Here is a 21817-nt window from a genome sequence, read left to right on the forward strand (position 1 = left end):
ATTCTTTCTTTAAATGCCAGTGTATTTTTGACATTGTAACTAGACTTTTCTGTTATATTTTTTAAAATATTTGTAACGAATTTACATAGACCGAACGATGGTGATCCAGTGGTTGAACATATCGGCCTAAGGGGTGTCCCTTCCTTATGGATTTTTGGGAGTCCATAAATTCTAGGGGAAAGGGCTGTGGTGGGGATCAGACTATTTCTTTCGGCCTTTGAAATTAGCTCCATTTCTGATAATAAAAAACACGGTACCAGAAACCCAAAATCAAATAGTAGACGAGCCAAAGATATTCAAGTCAGTAGTATATGTACCACAATTATCAGAGCGTCTTACGAAATCAGATTGCTACAACAAAAACGAAATAAAAATAGCCCATAAACTAGTAAACACACTAAAACACATTTTTAATGGAACAAAGTCAAAAATACCAACCGCGGAAAAAAGCAATATTATATATAAAATACCTTGCAAAGGTAATGCCAACGAATCCTGCAACAAGTTTTATGTAGGAACTACAAAATCAAAATTAAAAAGCAGATTAGCACAACATAAATCTGATTTTAAATATTGTAAACAAACACAGAACCATAAAACGGCCCTAATGGCCCACTGTGCAAGCAATGAACACTCACCTAACTTTGATGAAGTTTCTGTGCTCCAACAAGAAAAACAATACAAGAAGAGATTCACATTAGAAATGCTGCACATAATCAGCACACCGACAAACAAGAGAATAAATTACAAATCTGATGTAGAGAACGTAGCACAGGCGTACAGATTTTTGTTATCAAAAAAGAGTTAGTATTATACTCCACGTTAAGCAGTACAAACGTGTAAATAAATGTATGTACATATATGAATAAATTTGTAGTAGGGATAATTATTTATTATATTAATGCTTTATGTTATTAGTTTGTCCTGAAGACGATTACCGACGGTAATTCGAAATATATTGGCAGAACGAAAAACTTGTGTTTTATTAGTTTTTGCAAGAAAAACATAGACCTCGAGCCAGCAAACTGGAAAGTTTAAATTTTTTAGTTTAGAGTTCAAGAAGCGAAAATATATTGTACGCAACTGTTAATTTAGCGCATATATATTGTGAAACGGTTTAACTTATCACGTAACACAACAAGCATTTTTTTCGCAGACAAAAAAAACGTAACTGTTGAATTTTAGTCCAATGCGCAGGTATAATGCCGAACTGTTCTTAAAATTTCTGACTGCACTGAAAATTGGCAACGTTACACAATTTGCCTTTTATGTATGCATGTCATCGATGGAGGGCCAGGGCTTTGCTTAATTTTATTTTTGTTGTTTCGCGTGAAAACGTTAACTCATCGTCGCCACTGTTAGGTCCACGGGTAAAAGACCTTCAAATTATATTTTAATTATGTTTATTTACAAAACGGATAAAACATTAATATATAAATTTATAGAATTTCGAATATATTTTATTGATCTTAAATAGACTACGCGCGTCGGCAGAGAAAAGTGGAATGGTTTACTCGCCACAGGTGTTGGTTTATAATGACAGTCACTCGCTACAGTGTTGCCACAGTGTATATAATGTGCCAATACCCAATTTGACATATGCTTTGGCTAAGGGTGTTGGCACATGTGAAATTATTTTTCCCACTCGTTGGTAACTTAATTAATATTTGTCGCAATTAAAAACGGCAATATAACAAATAAATACGACACTAAATATGTTAGCAAGTATTTTTGTTGTATAGGGAGAATGTTTGTACCAGCGCCTCGCGAAATTTTGTAAGTGAATGGGCAAGGCGAAATAAAGACGCATAAAGATGAATGTATGGAGCACTATTGCTTCTCAAAAAAATGACAAATTTTTGTTTTATTTTATTGCGATACAAGCTACTGGGCAATTTACAAGAGAGTCGTATTCGTTGTAAAATATAAAATTTTAGGGTATTTAAATGGTTTCGTATACAAGATTTGATAATTCTTTACTTTGGCCCGGTTTTTCAGTACAAGTTCAACACAGTTTGTCATTTAAACTACGCTTAAACTTATTCTGCAATTTTTCATTCTACTTTAACTGAAGTTTAATCTTAGCTTAAGCGGCCGATATGGCAGGGTTAAACTCTAGTTAACCTACCCTACAAGACAGGTACCCGTTACCTAATCGATTACTTAATCGTCACCAATAACTTGTTCACAAATTATCGTCTTAATGACTTTTACATTGCTGTCGTGAAAAAGGTAACGCATGCGCTCTCTCAAAATAGTGTACGTGTGACTCGCTTTCTCGCTCTTACCTATTGTGTTTTCGACATTCCTTCTCGCTCGATGTTATTTACATTTTTAAGTTACTTCATCAGTTATGTTTTCGTTATCGCTACAGCGCCAAATACACGACACGAACATTTCCGCGAATATTTCCGCGAACATTCCCGTTATGTCATGTTTCTGCGACCTTTTCTGTCGTGTATGGTGGTGTTTGCCAGTTCGCGCAAATGTTCGCCAAAAATCAAAATTAATTTTTGGCGAACATTTGCGCGAACTGTTCGTGCGTGTATGGCGAAATAGCTCATAATCGTAGTAATTTCTGAACGGAACAGACGTGCGCGGAAAAGTAAAATGGATAATAAAAAATTTCTGAAAGAGAACTAATGTTCGGCCAAAAGTTCGTATGGTGTATGGCCAAAGCTGCGAACAAGATTGCGGAATGTTCGCGGAAATGTTCGTGTCGTGTATTTGGCGCTTAACCAAAACATATGCAACAACAACAACACGGGTAACTGGCCTATCGGTTACCCGTACCGGTTACCTTCTGTCAAATCGCTTTTTCCATGAATGAAACGCGTCCTTTATGTTCAGATAATATTTAATTATAAATAATTCATATATACAATGTTTTTTTTACAATTTAAATTATTCCCTTATTACTCTAGTGAACTTTACATATGTGTATATTGATATGTACAAGCTAATTAGACGTTATTGTACTTCTATTTATAGCTGTTCCTTTTCTGAAACTTTCGAAGCTCAGTGATGATGCCCAATTTTTTCTGCGCTGGTGGTGTTGTTCAACATTAGTTTGCAGAGCCATATGAGTTTTGTAGGGATAATACCGGAAGCCCCAATTCGTGCTATCAAAGTCGATTTACAGGTGATATTGATCCTTTGGTCTTGACCCTTTCCCATAGTATGCTTGTTAGCGCCTTATCTGTGGTACTAAAAAGGCGGGGGGATAGTTGTCGCAGTTTTCTTATAATTTGAGCAAATTTATGTTCTTCCTTCAGCCACAGGTGGAATATTTGGAATATTGCTATGCGCACATCGTCAAAATCAAATTACCTAGAATGAGAACGAAACTAATATCAGTAAGGATAGATTAAAGTTTTTAATATATTTAACCCGAAAAGTGTTCTATAAATAGGGCTCCACAATTTGCTCTTTTCTGAGAGGCCAAAGGCACAAGGGACTCAAGGAGATTTCAGATAACTAGAATCAGGGGTACCCGAAGATAGTTCGCTGTTGCATTCATAGAGAACACAACAATATAACAAGGGATAATTGATTGATGTTACGAAGGAAATTAGACGTGCTACAAAAACAAACAAATGCGGATGACTGTTTAATTCAACAACAACAACTGTTTAATTCATTATCCGAAGTTCTTGTATGGACGTGCAGTATGAAAAGTACAAAGTACTGCTAAAACTGATTTCCCCAAGTAACCCGGGAACGAATTGATGTGACTACGCCTATCTTTCTTTAGCATCAGGGTCTAGAACCAATTCGCTGTTGGACAGGAAAATAAACGTTTGGTTGTTTCCAAGTTGATATTATATTGAATATACTCGTTTTCTGCATCCGACCAGTACATCCAACTTTCCAAGATTTTCTGGGCTCAGCAAGGGTATCCTCCTGAATGGTGCATAACGCTTCTCATGGCTCCAGCGGGTTAGGGGGCTTAGAGTATACCCGCGGTAGGCATGCCTGCGTAAGAGGCGATTAAAATACCAAATTAGTTCAGGGGGTTGTGTAGCGCAATCCGTTCAATGGGTTGCCAGCGCAATATATAGCTTCTCCAATCCAACTGTGAACCTCACCTACCCGTGGCGAATCCTGTTTCTTTAACAGACGTGGCTCTGGCGACCCCATGTTCCTTATGGATCTACATTTGAAGGCGCTTAGTTAGCTGACATCGCTTACTTAAACGGTTAAACGGATATTCTAAAGTAAAAACCAAAACAAAATATAGGTTAGGTTGAACTGGCGGCGGGTTCATAAGGACCTCACAAAGACTGAATGAGTCCGTAGTGTTACCAGAAGTTTGTTTTAACGACCAAGCTAAAAACCCCATCAACAACCAGGACATGTTATACAATAACTCCGTCCTCTTGACAAATACCAGACGCTTCCTAGAACTTAAGCCACTTGCTGCTTCTAGATCTGACAGCTGGAGTCTGACATGTTATAAAATAACTCCGTCCTTTTGACAAATACCAGAAGCTTCCGAGAATTTAAGCCAGTTGCTGCTTCTAGATCTGTCAGCTGGAGTGTTAGCCTGGCAAGCGCAGGGCACGAGCACAGAACGTAATCGATCGTTTCCTCCTCCAACCCGCACTTCCTACATCTGCTATCACTGACCAAGCGTAATTTAAAGGCATGTGACGCCAGAAGGCAGTGTCCAGTAAGAATACCCCTCATGAGTCTACAGTCTACAGTTTAATGATAATGAAAATAAAAGAATCAGTGTTTATGAATAACATATTTTAATTAATCCCTTACAACAACGTGATCGGTGGCTACATCGCCATGTATGTAGATAGTGTGTTGTTCCACCTTGTATAAACGTAGGTACTGTATGCGCTCAACCGTACAAATGGACATTAGCAGTAACATTATTCACATAAACATAGCATACATTGGTCCAGTTCGGTGTGCACCAGCCACTGGTACAAACACTTTTGAATGCATAGCTTTCATATAGATGGGATGTCCAGCAGTGCTCCGGTTGTGCCAAAATGTAATGGGCTGCTCCGTCTCTTGGTACGGCTGTATAGGTATGGGCGGGTGCAATGTATTACTAGTCTGCTCAAGATCGTATGGTACATAGATGGCTCGAAGACGCCAGAGGGGATTGGAGCCAGAGTTTTCGGACCCAGAGCCAAAATATCAGTACCTCTAAAAGCACATCCGAGCATTTTCAAGCGGAAGTATTCGCCATAAGTTAGTGCGCTAAGCTGAACCTTCAGCGCTGATACCCCAATGAAACAATTGCCATACTCAGTCAGGCAGTCAGGCGGCGTTCGAAATAAAGTCAGCACTGGTCCTTCAGTGCGTAGAAAATTAATTAGGAGCACACAACGTAGTATTGTTGCCCTGGGTCCTAGGCCACAGGGGAGTGGAGGGTAATGAGCAGGCGGACTCAGTGTTTAATTAGTTGCGTCCCTCCCACAAATTGTCATCCTCCCAGCAGATCCTTGCAGCGGGTCTGCGCTATACTCTCCTCTTCCGGGAAGGTATCCACTCCAATTCGGGCCCTTCTCCTGACCCCGGTCCTGAGAAATGAGTTTGCTGCGTTTGCCGGAAAAGAATCTTTTTAGGACGGTCATATATATAAGGGCCTGAAATATTTCAATGAACTTCCTAATCACATAAAAAGTAGTAATAACTTCAATACTTTTAAAAAAAAATTATTGGAGCATTGTAAAACCCTTCCAATAAGATAAAGTTTTTCTCCTCTTATTTTTTACATGATATATCCGATACTTGAGCGCGAAAAGGGAATGGTAATATTGGAAGCAGCAAAATACAATGCATCGGGCCCTGTAACTCCAGACAGTTCCAACAACTAATTTCATTGGAATTCGGTATTTCCAGCCGATATTTACTGTTGCTGATCGGAATCACTCGCTTACACATACCGATTTTGTGATGGATCAGCAGACGGCGGACGATATCCTTCTAGATTTCGGCGCAATTTCAAGGCGTGGGGCTAAGTTTATGGGCTCACCATGGCCAGAGCATTCCCACATTTAATCCCTCAAGCCAAGAACACTGCTGGGGTTCATCAAGGAAGTCGGCTAGGATGAGGTGCTGTGAAGGAGATGTGCAAGTCACTGTGCAATCCTCAATAAATTATCTATCTATCCACGTTCCGGTAACAGGCACCAATGTGGTACTAGCCCCACCATCTCGGGAACAATTGACATGACTACATTAAACCTTCTAGTGATTGAATATTAATAATGACCGCAATGCGAAAATCTGCTAAAATGTACCATTCTCCATGGAATGCTCGATATATAACTTTCAACGTTTTGAAACAGTGATGAAAAGAGCAAAATTTACTAAAATTTTAATTGGCTGTGGGTATTAAGGTGTTGATGTCCTCTCTTAACGCAATATAATGACAATTGCGACGCAGGGAAAATGACAAAAATCTTGTAAATCTACTGATAATAATTAATTAATTCCTCCCCTTCTATGCAGTTCTATGCATACATACATATGTAGTTTTCTCTCCAAACGCTAACTAAAAAAAAATTAATTGGTTTTCACATGAACTTCGAACTCTGTCGTATTTGCATTCTTCAGTTGATTATCAACAAAAGCATGATAAATTATTTAATATGGTAGCCAATTTACTTACCCTTTCTGGTGCGATGATTCCTGGACAATCGGGCCTGACTAGACGCGATTTTTTTTGCCTTAAGAGAGCGTGCTTAACACGAACCATATCATGTTATGGCACACCTTTGGTGATGCAAACAATCAAAGACATTTCTGCTTGTAATGCTTCTAGGATAGCAGCAGCAGCTCCCGGTGGCGCCACATAAATAACAGTTGCATGCCGATCAGTTGCCTTTTTTGCTCCGGCTACCTATTCAATTTTAATACACATTACATTATCTACTATAAATCAATATAAATTACCGAAGCAAATACTGGCAAACCAAGATGCGTAGTTCCACCCTTTTTTAGGGAAATACATCCAACCAGTTTGGTACCGTATTCCAAAGCATGTTGGTTGTAAAGTACCTTGTATCCTTGACAAATGACACGTGAATCTGCATTTAATTGTAGATTTCCTCTGATTTTGGCATATTCTGAGCTGAATCGCAACCCGGCGGAGGTGCTATCTATTAGAATAATATAACATTTTTTTTTATTATTTAAAAATGCACATACGTATGAATGAAAATCAGAAAGTAAATAATGTTGTTGTTGTTGTAGCGATAAGGACACTCCCCGTTATCGACTTTGTTGGTCCTTTGCCGGATGCAGATCGGGTACGTTCTGGGAACCATTAAGGTACTAGCCCGACCATATCGGGAGCGATTTAGTATGACATGAAACCTTGTAGGCCATCCCGTCGATTCTATACAACTTAATACGGTAACGATTTAAAAGACGGCGCACCACCTAATTTTTATCAAAAATTATCAAACGAGGAATCAAAAGACGCGCCTCGAGCTCCGTTTTTATTATTATTTGTTATTTTTAAATTAGGTGGTACACCGTCTTGTAAAACGTTACCCTTAATATTATTTTGGGCGAAGGCCGCCAACGCAAAAAGGTGTTCTCTGCAACAACATTTTTAATTTCCGTCACATGTCACAACTAAAAGCACAAGATATTTTTCGTTGTAAACAATGATATTTTTTCTCCGTTTCAAAGTTTCCCGGAATAATTAATGAACTGCCATTTCGATGACAGCATGAATCGTCGATGTGTTAGTGGAGAGCGAAAAAAGCTTTGAATGTGTGGGTGAACTAGTTACCTCCGTCTTGTAGGGTATCAGTTATTTGCCTTCGTTCGAAATGGCGTCGAATATACCCAACAAGCATTTAGGCTTGAGTACCATTAGAACTCATGTTGAAAGCTAGGCATACTTCTAAAATCTCAAAAGTTGTTTCGAAACAGTGGCTGAACTGGAGAATCACAACGTACTCACAAAAGAGGGAATTTTTTTAAAGCAAAAAATCATTTTTCATCATTACTTAAGTTGAAAAAAATTTATTCCCAAATTGTGGTTCTCTAACTGGACTAAAATGTAAGATTCCATACTACAGTATTTTCACGAAAATAAAATAAAATAAAATAAAATATGTATATTTCATTTCTAATTAATTACGCTTCATGACTGCTAACAACCAAGTGTTTATTTCTCACATTAAACAACTGTTGGTTTTGGTGGTACCATCTTGGAGATTTTTTTTCAACTCCACTTCAACTCGATATCCAGTGTAGGATATCAACTGGAGAAATGTGTTAAATATTCATTTGAGAACTGTACATTTCTCAAAAAACTTTCGAAAGTTGGATAATAATTAATAAAATAATATTAAAGACGTCGGAGATCAACTCGAAAACTCTTAATTTTACAAAATTTCTCAAAGTTGGTAGTGATTGAAGAATGAAGTTGGATATCAACTGGAGAACTATCTGGTTTAAAAATAACTAAATAATGATGTTGGATATCACTTCAGAAACTAGAGCTGTGTTTTTTTTACATCTGTAGACGTTTACGCTTAAACTTTATATGGACTGCTAAGCGTCAAACTTTCAATACACCTCTGAAATTGCTGCGCAAAAATTAGTTACTAAATTTCAATACGCATTATACTCAGATGTAACTGAAATATGTGTCTATGTTTCACGTCAACACTAATTCTATATTTCACCTCTAAAAATGGTGTGTATCCACTATTCATCGCAACGGATTCAGCTAAATATTATACACAGCCATACAACATAGGTTTGTGTCTCCGCTTTTTGGTACACCCTGTGCTGTAGCTAGTTATTTAATCACTGCCGCTAGATAGGTATCCTAACCATTATCTAATCGAGGAAAAGCATTTTTTTTCGCGTAAACGTATACACGTGTAAAACAAAACACGGATAGATATATATTTCGCTGGAGAATTTTTTTTCCATGTTTGTTGGGTAAACAAAATCCAACTGTTGCCGTATCTACAAATTATATAGATAGATAATAAAAAAACCAGTGTTGCCGTACAAAAAGCTAACCCCAAAGGCGTATTTAAACTGTGACTGAAAAACTGCTCAATAGTTTAACTGGAGTTTAAATTTGGCTAGAGGTTAAGCAAACATAGTTTAAGTTTAGCTTAACCAACTACTGAAAAACCGGGGCTTTAGCTCAAAACTGCTAAAACTCGTTGGGAATTCCAAATTTTATTTCTGTCAAAAGATATTTCCAAAAAACTCCGAAACCGGGGGTGTGATTCATAGTATTTTTGCGCAGAACACCTTTCTGCATTGGCTGCCTTCGGCCGGGCAAAACACTTTTACCAAAGTTTCTTTTGTGGCGTACAACAAAATCATCAAAGTTACAACAATCACATGGAAATTTTCAATTTTTTGTCAAATATCTCTGGAAATATATAAAATTTTCAGTTTAGGCTTTCGGATTCATGGTCCTTGGTCTTTTGACAAATTTCCCGATATTTTTGGACAAGTTTTAGCAGTTGTGAGCTAAAGTAAATAATTACTCAAGATTTTATTAAACTTAGCCAATAAGAGACTTTGTTTTAACTCAAACTGAAAAACAAAAGAAGAAGTGTACTTATATTTTCACAAAATTCACAAAAATAATAAATTTTTTCGAAAAATCACACAGAATATCCGCAGTCATTGTATACGAATTTAGAAACAATGAGAATGGCAAATACGAACGGGTATGAAATTTAATGTCAAAACGTATATGCACATGGTTGTATTTGTATGCACGAAAATGCTTTAAAAACGCATGAAATTGTTAAAATAAAGTTGAAAAAACAATGTTAAGAACTTTAATATAAATAAAAAGATTATTTTAATAACAACAAAAACGCCCTATATATTCTATATATACATCAATTTGTAAGGATTATCTCACTTTAAAATTTACGCTAAATAATCTAAAGCTTTTTTTTTTGTAACTGAGTCGAGAACTGTGCGTGTGAATGTGCGAATTTTTAGCGATCAGCTGTTAGTTGCGCTACTTGGTAAGATTTACAATGATTTTAATTTTACTCACACAGCCACAGTTTTGATTTGGGGGCCTCTGTTTTAGATGTTTCTGACTTTTAAGCTTAGCAGAATGATGCATGGTCTCGCGATTTGCTTTGGAGAGACTTTGAAATATTGGATGTGTGCAGTGCCGTCAACAGCAATATCTTTACAGTAAAAAGCTACTGACTTCAATAGTTTATTGCGTGGATATGGGGATTACAGTTTCACAATAATAGGTGAGGTTGTAGGTATCAAAATGTTGCCGCTATTGTTTTTTTTTTTCTAGCGGGTACTCGGAATATTTCTCTTACTTCTGGCATCTCACTTTGCACCAAATTGCATACTTCAGAGAAGATCTCCAAGCAACTCCTACTCACTGCATTGAGTATGCCGTTTATTATTATGTCGGTAGCAACTGAATCATCAACAGCATTTGTAGTTCAGCCTAAACAGCAGCAATCTCCTCGCATGACGATTCCACAGCAGTCAGCTGTTACGTGGCTGGCTGTTCGCGTGGTGAGGAGCGGCGGCAAGCAGGTATGCTTGCGGGCCCAGGCTAGCTCGTCGTCTTGGGCGTGGTATTGCACCACCAGCCTCACCCGCAACCACATGAACAAAAAGGGATTTTTACCTGCAATGTGTGGTGAAAAGAAAGAAACGATGAAAAAAATAGAAATAGACGTGAGGGACACGGGCAATTATGTGTTAAAGATATGCTTGTTGGTACGGCGGTTTTCAAATAAACTTTGGTATTGTTTCATTTCATTTCATTTCATTTATTTACTGACAGTATTAGCACAATAAGATCTTGTATGATCTTTTATAGTGCAACAATGGTTACATAATAATGAGTATACTTTTTTAAAACTTAAAACTTAAAAATGTATATATTATTCCATAAAGTAATAAAAGTGATAATATATAAGTTTCACAAGAATTGTGACAAGGACATTTTGCAACAATGATTGACTAGATTAATAAGTAGCTAAACTCAGATTCTAATTTGTATAAACTTTACCAAAGAAAGAAAATATAACATTCATAAGGTTGCTTCTACTTAAGCTATTGCGAACCGAGTTGGGGATAGAGTTCCAAATGCGGATAGCATTGACAAAGAAAAGTCGTGCAGAGTTTAAATAATTGTAGCTGGGCACGATCAAGTCACTTATGCGAGCAGATCTAGAGAATGTTAGCTTGTTATAGCAGTAGCTACATTCCGTATATTCGTATATGAACGCCAGTTTATATCAGTGGGATTCCGTTTCCATACTGCATAGGCTTTGTTACGTTTACATATTATGTCACGAGCAGTTTTGTTGAACCATGGGCACGATCGAGATTTTCGCCGAACTGTGCGCATCGGTACATGAGCATTATAAAAAGATAACAATATATTATTTAAAAAGTTTAGCTTGTCATTTACCGATGGCAAGCTCCAGCAATAAGTCCAGTCTACCCTAGACATCTCAGTACTCAAATTGTTAAAATTGATCGAGCGATAGTCAGGAAAACTTGAACGAACCGAAACTAAATGCCTGGATAAAGCTTCCATGAACAAATATCAACTACTGATTAATAATTGTGCCAGATATATCTATCTTAAACGGAAATATGATCATATTTCGAACTTCTCAAAAACTATTCTTGAATGCAGTTTATCAGCATTCTTTGACCGTCGTTTACTAATATTTATACATAAGATTATCTTTTCTCGTACGCCGGAATGCCTTTTTGTAAAACTTACTTTCGCACAATCATCCCGTACTTGCAATCTAATTGTACCGCATTTTAAGTATTCAGTAACATCGAGAATGTTTTTCGTTAGGGCTGTGCAGTTGTGGAATGCTTTGCCTAATAAAGTAAAATTAGAATCAAATCCTAAGTGCTTCAAATTAGCTGTACATCGCACCCTTTGTTCTTGAACATTCTTTTGTATTTTACTTTTTCTTTTTCTTTTTTACTTACCTCCATGGAACATATGCTGTATGGTTTGAATGTTACTTCTATTTTTGTTTCTAGCTTTTAAACTTACTTTGTACTAGTAATAAGAATAATAGCAAATATGGCACTGTAAAAGACTATGTCTTATATGTGTATTTTAAATAAATAAATAAATAAATAAATAAATAAATTGCCATGGTCAAAAGTAATGTCAAAGGAACAGAAAATTAAATCATGGTTAGACACAAACGAAATTTGGTAGAACTTTAAGACAGAAGACAAATCAGACACAACAAAATAATCTAGTAGACTAGGACAACAATTATTCCCATATCTGGTTGGTACAGAGGAATTTACTAAAGAAAGACCAACACTAGACATGTCATCTAAAAGACGGGAGCTATACATATCACGTGATAACATATTTACATTAAAATCACCACATACTATTATTTCATCATAATCAACAGCTATTACAGACAACTTATTAAAGAAATCATTTACACTAAAACATCTATTGGGATTGTACACACATGACAAGAGGACTTTAGACAGGGGACTGGACACCTGAACCAACAAGTACTCAGTTGTAACTCCGCCTGCATGGGATACCATGCTCGATTTTAGATATTTTTTGCAGTAAATGGCTACCCCACCACCCTTTTTATTCATTCGATCATTTCGATACATCGTATACCCATCTATCTCAAAGTGCGCATCCTTTATCTCATGCCTAAGCCATGTCTCCGACACACATATAACATCCACCGAAGATTGCTCAAATGTTCTCCTAACCTGATCCATTTTCTCAATATTTAGGCTTCTCGCATTAAAGTGTACGACATTAAAACCCTTTTGACGACTGCATAAAATATTCATAAGTACAAGACTATTATCGCCAATGCTATTCCCATCATTACCCACCAACATTAGGACAGCAAAAGTGAAAAGCAACCTTAAGAAAACAAGAAAGTAAATAAATTGAGAAAGTGCAATAACTGAGTTTAACTACCCTTACAAAGATTAATTCACTACAACTAGGACAAATACTTAAGACTAAACTAGCGAAACTGATGTAAGTCGTCTACGCAGCTTATTGCTGTTTGTTTTTTTTTTTTTTTTTTTTGTTTTTTGTTCTATTTATAGTTAGAGAGTGCAGGAAGAAGTAGATAAATTTCGAATTCAATTCCGTACAAAATACCTACGACTAATAAACAAAGCGTCTGAACTAAAAAAAAAAATTTTAACTTTGGGGGCACCCTAATGCAATATTATTACTAGGAGCTAATTCTAAATCCTAAAGATACAAATTCAAACAAAATAAAATAAAAGGGCGAACAAAAAAATTCAAGAACCCTAATCCCCGAATTACCGCAACCGCTCAAGTAAATATAAAATCAATTTTGCAGAAACCAGGAGTAGGTCATCAAAGTAAAAGAATTTATATGTATATGAAAAGAAAGGGTATGTATGTAAGTGCAAATGTATGTTTGTGAGGTTTTTATATATGTACATATGTTCGTTGCAATCTGTTTTTTTTTCTTATTTGCTAATTCCTGTTCTATTTTTGCAAGAGCAGGAATCTTTGCTAACATATGTGCATACAACTAAACAGGTGTATTTTGATAAATTATGATGTATCTCTAACAAAAAAACTCAAACCTACATATGTACATATGACCACGCTCGAACACTGATCAAGATCGATAGCTTATGATCTTGCATAATGAGCGTATAACTAGTAATAACTTTATAGCCGTGATGACAATGTCCAAAAAAAAAACGTGTGTGAACAATCGAAACAAAAATATGCAAAAATAAAAAATCTTTATGTGGGTGCTTATAAGCAAGTCCCTAAGTGCCGGAAGCGTTCTACCAAATATATGTAAGGGTAATCTGTGCAAATACAATAAAAAAAATGTTCAAAATTCCATTATTTCGAGTTAGTCGCGGTCTAACCGAAATGGAATAAAAAAACGCATGTGCGGAAGTGGGACTATGGGCAGAGCACACCGATAAATTTCGGTGTACTCAGAACATAGTAGCTAAGGGCAAAAAGGAATGCAAAGAATCAAAGATAAATGAATACAAATAAATGTCAAAAAAAGGAAAAGTGTGAGTGAAAAATTACTCAACAAAAACTTGGAAATCAAAGTTAAGTTACTTAACAAAAAAAATTACTTAGACAAATTTTTAAGTAAAAAAAACTAAAAAAATAAAGCTCAAAGCCCTTCGCTTTTTTCCACCTTTTTCCTACCAAAGCTTATGTCAAAAAAGAAATATACAATAAGAGTAAATATACTTAAAAAAAGTATGTGGGAAAATTCAAAAGTGTAGGGAGTTGGAAACAAAAAAAAAGGACGTGTGGCACTCGGGGACTGCCGCGGTAAAGCTATTGCATATTATCAACTTATGCAATTATAATATTTATGCAACATTTTGTTTTCTTTGATATTAATTCAAGTTTTGTCTTTCATATTAATTCAAGTTAACCTTTTTAAGCGTGGTGACCGATAAGAAAACAAATTTTTTACTTTTATTGAATAAATGAGAAGTTAATATTTAACTTTCACTTTAACTATAACTTTAGCTTTAACTTTATTTTTAACTTTAACTTTAACTTTAACTAGAATATTGGCAACGCCCTACTCAAAAAAGGTAAAATTCCTAACGGATGGATACAGTGCCGAATCAGACAGCGAGCAGAAGTACAACGCTGCTTTAGGTGTCTCGGCTACGGACACCGGAAGGCAGAATGCAAGGGTCCAGACAGGAGTAACGCCTGCTGGAAGTGTGGGCAAAGCCGCCACAAAGCTTCGGCCTGTACCGCAGCTCCAAAATGTTACCTGTGTAATACACAGAAGCTGGATCATGTCCCTGGATCTGGAGCATGCAGCATCTTCAGAGCGGCACTCGCTGTTGCAAAGGCCACAGTCTCAATCCAATAGTGATTAGTTGTATCCAAGGCAACCTAAACCGGAGCAGACTTGCTGATGAGCTACTACAACAGTTGGTCTTAGATCATAAAGCTAACAGCGTTATCATCAGCGAACCCTATAGAGCCCGAAATGATTGGCATATAGACAACACCGGCACCGCCGCAATCTGGATGACAGATGCAAACGCCAATATTGTGAACCGTGTTGCCGGACAAGGCTACGTCCGCCTAACTACGAATAATACCACAATAGTAAGCTGCTACTTGTCCCCGAATGATCCCATTCAAACTTTCAGGGACAAGCTTGAACTTATTGAAGACGACCTGAGGGACTTAACTAGTAACCTGGTTGTGGCGGGAGACTAACGCAAGAGCCGTCGAATGGGGAATGCCGCAGACTAACACCCGTGGAAGGTTAATCCTTGAGATGGCAGCCAGGCTCGGTTTGAACGTGCTTAACACTGGTACGACCCCTACATACCGACGGCCAGGCTTTGGATACTCGATCCCCGATGTAACACTAGTGTCAGAAAGCCTGTTGCTGACCGCTGCTGGATGGAGAGTCATAGAGGATCTGACTGGCAGCGATCACAACTACATCACTTTCCACCTAAACGATCCCGGTCAGAGGCAGATTCCGAACGGGCCACGCAGAACAAAAGCATGGGACGCATCCAAGGTCGACTCTGCCACGTTCTCCGCATCAGTACTGGGGGATGCCCGACGGATAATCAACAACTCCAGTCCGACGGAAGAGACGGTTGAAAAGACAATGAGCTGTCTTCGCCGCGCTTGCAACCTCTCTATGCCATGGAGGGGAGTGTGGAGGGGTAAAAAGCAGGTATACTGGTGGAATAGCGAAATCGCGGAGCTGCGGAAAATATGCCACAGGATGCGAAGGCTAGCAACTCGCGCGCGCGGCAGGCCTGAGGCTCTAGAAAAGTCGGAAGCGTATAAAGGAGCGAAGAAAGCTCTTAGTGCTGCCATTAAGCAAAGCAAGCTTAAGTGCTGGAAAGCGCTTTGCGAGGAAGTGGATCGAGACCCATGGGGGCAGGGATATAAGATAGTAATGAAGAAGTTCCGTCCGCCAAACCAGCTGATGGACGAGAACCAAATAAGGAACATTGTGGATGGCCTGTTTCCCACCCAACTGCCTAGGGAGGGCGGGTACGTTACCCATGAAGATTGCAACGTAGAACCATTCCAAGAAGAAGAGCTTAAAACTGCCGTGCGAACTATGAAACCTAAGAAAGCATCTGGGCCCGACGGAATACCCGCGAAGGTAATTAGACTAGCTGCAAACGACTGCCCAGAACTTATGTTGCACATGTACAACAAATGTCTCGAAGAAAGAACTTTCCCCACCATATGGAAGACAGCACGACTGGTTCTCATTCCAAAAGGGAAAGGAGATCCCAACTCTCCCTCATCCTACCGTCCCCTATGTATGTTGGACACAGCAGGGAAATTGATAGAGAGTCTCCTGAAGCAACGCCTCACCAGAGCGTTACAGGACGCCGGAGGAATGTCGCCCAGACAGCATGGTTTTCGGAGGGGGCACTCCACAATCGATGCCATAGCAGAAGTTATAGACGCAGTCAAGAAAGCCGAGACAGCGTGCCACAGAGCAAGACCTATAGTGTTGCTGGCCACGCTGGACGTCAAAAACGCTTTTAACTCAGCTAGGTGGGAGGACATGCTTGAGGCACTAGAAAGCACTTTCAAAGTACCGCAATATTTATTAGAAATTTTAAGGGACTACCTAAGAGAGAGGTATCTAATATATGAAAGTACTCACGGTCAAAAAAAGGTAAAAATAACAGGTGGAGCAGCCCAGGGTTCGGTACTAGGTCCCGATCTCTGGAATATAACTTACGACAGTCTTCTTCGATTAGACATGCCAGAAAGCACCTTCCTCGTTGCCTTTGCAGACGACGTGGCAGCTGTGATAACAGCACCAAGCTGCGAGCTGGCACAGCTAAAATTAAACCAGGTCATGCGTAATGTAAATAGGTGGATGCCTGAGCACGGTCTCCAGTTAGCAACAGCCAAAACGGAGATCGTCGTCCTCACAAAGAGACGTATTCCCACTACCAGGAACATGATGGTTGGGGACCAGCCAATAGAAACACTCGCTTCAACGAAATATCTGGGAGTGAGGTTAGACAGCAAACTCAACTTCTCGGATCACATACGAGGGGCCTGCGAAAAAGCTGCGCGCATAATAGCGCAGTTGAGTAGATTAATGGCAAACACAGGTGGCCCAAAGCCATGCACAAGGAAGTTGCTTGCATCAGCCTCGGATTCTATACTCTTATATGGTGCAGAAATCTGGGCGAACGCAATGAAATACCGGAAGAACCGAGTCGCCCTCACTTCGGTCCAACGCAGAGGGGCGCTGCGAATATCTTCGGCTTACCGCACGGTATCAGCTGAAGCTGTCCTGGTCGTTGCGGGAACCATACCGATATATCTTCTCGTTGAGGAAAGAAAAACAATATATGACAACGGATCGCAAGCAAGTAGAGCTGCTGTTGCCATGCAGGCGCGAGAAGAATCGATCCGACGTTGGCAAGATCAGTGGAGCAACAGCATCGTAGGAAAGTGGACTAGGGAACTAATCCCTGAACTGAATCCATGGTTGAAGCGACCGCACGGAGAGGTAGACTTTTACCTGACCCAGTTTCTAACGGGACATGGTTACTTCCGCAAATACCTACACAGAATGGGTAAGGTTGATAGCCCGAGCTGCCTGTACTGTGGGGAAATAGACGATGTACGCCACACCTTCTTCGAATGCAGGCACTTCTCCCATCAGCGAAGGAGGGTAGAAGATGTACTTGGCGACCTATCCCCGGGCAGTGTCATTAATAACATGACCTGTCGAAGAGACAGATGGGATACGGTCAGCACATATGTGAGGCACATACTTACCAGTAAACGAGAAGACGGATGCATAGCCCATTAGCGTGAGAGTGGCCATAGAGCTCACGTAGCGCGCACCCGTACGGGGATTAGCGCGGGCCGTGGGAGGTTAGGTTTTAGTGCGTAGGCCTTCATGGAAGAAGGGAGTCCTACACTCGGAGAGTCTCGCATTAAATATCCCGGTCAGTGCAAAGCATTTCCTCCTTCCACAAACACAAAAAAACAAAAAAAAAAAAAAAAACTTTAACTTTCACTTTAACTTTAACATTCACTTTAACTTTAACTTTATTTTTAACTTTAACTTTAAGATTCACTTTAACTTTAACTTTAACTGTAACTTTAACTTTAAATTTAACTTTAGCTTTGACTTTAACTTTAAATTTAATCTTAACTTTAACTTTAACTTTAACTTTAACTTTGACTTTAACTTTAACTTTCATTTTAACTTTAACTTTCGCTTTAACTTTAACATTCACTTTAAGTTAACTTTAATTTTAACTTTAACTTTAATTTTAACTTTAACTTTGTATAGATCCATTTCGGGAACTGCTAAATTCCTTCATCGGCAACGTTTAGGCGCCGCTGCTATAACCATTCAGCCATCACAGCGGTTTTTTGTTTTTCTTCATTAATCCTACTTCTATTCTGTTAGGCCTTGAGCTCGATTCGAACCCGCGATCTTAAATTCAGTAGGCCGATATAACAACAAAAATTGTTAATACATCCCAGAGCACGGGAAAAAAGTGTCAATAAAATATGACACTATGGCAGCATTGCCATCAAATAAGTCCAATTTTCACATCCATTCTGCAACAGATGTCGCAGTGTTGTGAATATCAATTGGCACGAACCAGAATAGAAGTAGGATTAATGAAGAAAAACCAAAAACCGCTATGATGGCCGAATGGTTATAGCAGCGGCGCCTAAACGTTGCCGATGAAGGAATTTAGCAGTTCCCGAAATGGATCTATACAACGAGCTTTGGCAGTTGTCTAAATTTTTTCTTTTGTAGTGCCAAATTAAAATACATTAAAATAAATTGTAGATGGCAACCCCCTTTGGAAATGTCCAAGATGCAACCATACATCAGATGCACTCGGCATCACTAAAATTGTTAGAGTCGAGCAATTTGGAGAGTTTCTGATTGGTTGAAACTGCCGTTGATCGACGCCATCATTAATATCGTTGCTAAGCAACGTAAAGAAAAGCTGCCTAGCTACATAGTTGCGTTAGCGGCAGTTTTAGTTGAGTCAGTTAGAGTTGAGAGTTTGAAGGAAACCGGCCGCCGTATAAGTGCGAAAATAAATAAACGTAGAGAAACTAAGCCGTGTAAGGTGTAAAAGAATAACAGTATAACATAAAGCTGTGAAAAAGACTAAAGAGAAAAGTGTTACATATAGATAATAAATAAGGAACTACGGTATACATTTATAAATAAAGTTTAATAAAGAAGGACACAGAACTGAAAACTGTTTTTATTAAATTAAAGAATAAAGAAAAATAAGGGTGAGTGTGTGCGTCGCAGCTCTGCGTGTGTGCTCAGAACATTCCCGGTGGATCCATAAAATGGATCCTCCACATGGCGACCGTGGGCCGAAGCCCTGGAAATGCGGCGAGTGGCCGGAAGGAGGTAAGCCTCCCAACAGGCGTGGGCATTAAAAAAAAATACCCACTTAAAATTTAAAATTTAAATTCAAAAAATATAAAAATTTGAAAAATTACAAAAAATACAAAATATACAAAAACCCTACAAAAAATTTTAAACAAACATCAAAAATCTTCAAAAAAAACTACAAAAATTTAAAAAAAAAAAGACATTTACAAAAAAATATAAAACATTTAAAAATTCTTACAAAAAAAAATACAAAACATTTAAAAATTCTTACAAAAAAAATATAAAACATTAAAAAACTATTACAAAAAAAAATATAAAAATTTGAAAAAAAGATACAAAAAAAAATAAAAAAAAAAAATTTACATGAAATACAAGTTTAAAATTCTACAAATATATAAAATCAAAAATAGCACAAAAACTTTAAAATCAAAAATTACAAAAAAAGTACAAAAGATTAAAAACCAATACAAAAAAAAATTTTTTAAAAATTTGGAAAATCTACAAAAAAAAATACAAAACTTACAAAAACCCTATAGAAAAAAATTATATTTAAAATCGACAAAAAATTTAAAAACATTAAAAATCTACGGGAAAAATACAGAAATTTAAAAAAAAAAAAAAAACATTTACAAAATGTTTTTAAAGAAGATACAAAAAAAATTCAAAATTGAAAACCATTACATAAATCTGTAAAACTAAGAAAAATCTACAAAAAGTTTAAGAATCAGAAAATCAACAAAAAAAATATTAACACATTTAAAAAATTCTTTTTGAAATTACCAAAAATGGTACATGGCAGTGGCGGTGGCTTATGGCAGTGGCTAGTGGAAAAATTTATGTGAAAGACATTTAAAGAAAATATAAATACATATAACACAAAAACTTAATAAAAACGGAAATAATAAGACAATTTCGGCATTATAATAAAACAAAAACTAAACCGCAGCAGAAGTAATAAAAGAAATTAGAAAGAAACTGAAAATGAAATTTTGAACTATGATATCAAAACCGAACTGTACCAAAAAAAAAAACAAGTGGAAAAACGGCACTAGCCACGCCAGTTTAATAACGGCACTAGCCACACTACATTAATAACGGCACACCACTGTAACATCAGGAAATAGCGGCATCCACAGCAACAAAAGACGCCATCCAGCGGCAGCAGAACAATACGCGCAGCGGCAGACCAGCACCAGCAAAACAGCAAGCGGTAGGAGGTACAGCAGCAGTGGTATGCCAAACATTTTTTCTTTATTACATACGTACATTTGATACTTTTAAATTTTTATCAATTTATAACTAAATTACTAAATCATATATATATATAAAACAAAAAAAAAAAAAAAAAAAAAAAAAAAACAGAAAATAAAGCATTTTGAAATTATATAAATTTTTCCAACTTTCAAAAAATTTTTTTTCTACCATACTAATCACAAAATTTGTTTCATTACATTCAAAGTCAACTGTGGGACAGGGTCGGACAAAAACGGAAAATTTTATAGCTTTATTTGGTCTTTTCAAAATTTGCAATAATTAAAAATTAACCCTAAAAATTATTGGTTTTAGTCCCACTCTGCCCTACAGTGGGCTCCATCAACACAAAAATACAAAAAAAATTTTTCTTTTCGTAAGCGGTGCGTCCGCGTAAAAATATGACATCAATTTTTTTTCAAACCCCGGTGCGTCCGAGGACATTTTTAATACAATTTTGGAAAGATGCGGTGCGCCCGTATCTATAAAAATAAAAACAAGACAATTTTGATAAAAGCGGTGCGTCCGTTTAAAGCCTGTACAAAAATATTTGCCATTCTTTAATCTTTGCATTTAAATTCAAATAAAATTATAACTTTGCCATACATTTCTGAATCAAAATTTTTTTTTCACATTCTGTACAATTAAAAATTCGTACATTTGAATAAATATATTCGTAAACAATCAACATCTTTTAAATTGCATGTGAATCCCAATTCCCATTCCCGTTTTACATGAAACATTTTCAGCTAATTCCAATCATTGGATTTGGATTTGCGGACAACAAAAGCGTAAAGTATTTCTTTAATCTTTCTTTTCATTAACTAATCACTAACTTTAGTATTTCAATAAAATTCACTAACTAAAGTTTTTTTGCTATAAGTATTCGCTAACCAATTGTATAATTATAACTAAAATCTAAAAGCTTTCAAAACTACATACCTTCACAAATTTTATTTTAAAATATTTTCATAAATTCCCTTTAAGAATACTTTCATAATTTTCTTTTGAGCTCAACTCAACCCGTTCCAATTTAATTTCTTTAAATTAAATTTCTATTCAATCTTCATAAACAAATTCCACATATCTTGCAACAAAAATTTTAATATTCTGTCTATTCGTTTCAACGCGTATGGACCTAAGAA

At 37.2% G+C, this 21817-nt stretch overlaps 1 protein-coding gene across 5 annotated transcripts in view; it reads right to left on the bottom strand.

Moving 5' to 3' along the window:
* Window positions 1-2839: 2839 nt before the first annotated feature.
* TBC1D16 (TBC1 domain family member 16) overlaps window positions 2840-21817 on the bottom strand; it is a 435866-nt gene continuing 416888 nt past the window's right edge. For 4 of the 5 annotated variants that reach the window (XM_067766137.1, XM_067766134.1, XM_067766136.1 and 1 more), the window contains 3 exons: window positions 6922-7127; window positions 6638-6868; window positions 2840-3330 (listed from right to left, as the gene is read on the bottom strand). The gene's annotated coding sequence lies outside the window, so the exon portion shown is untranslated. The remainder of the gene's footprint in view (window positions 3331-6637; window positions 6869-6921; window positions 7128-21817) is intronic. The other variant, XM_067766135.1, reaches the window with a different exon arrangement.

The sequence above is a fragment of the Eurosta solidaginis genome, chromosome 2 (assembly GCF_040869045.1).
Source record: "Eurosta solidaginis isolate ZX-2024a chromosome 2, ASM4086904v1, whole genome shotgun sequence".
Lineage (NCBI taxonomy): Eukaryota > Metazoa > Arthropoda > Insecta > Diptera > Tephritidae > Eurosta > Eurosta solidaginis.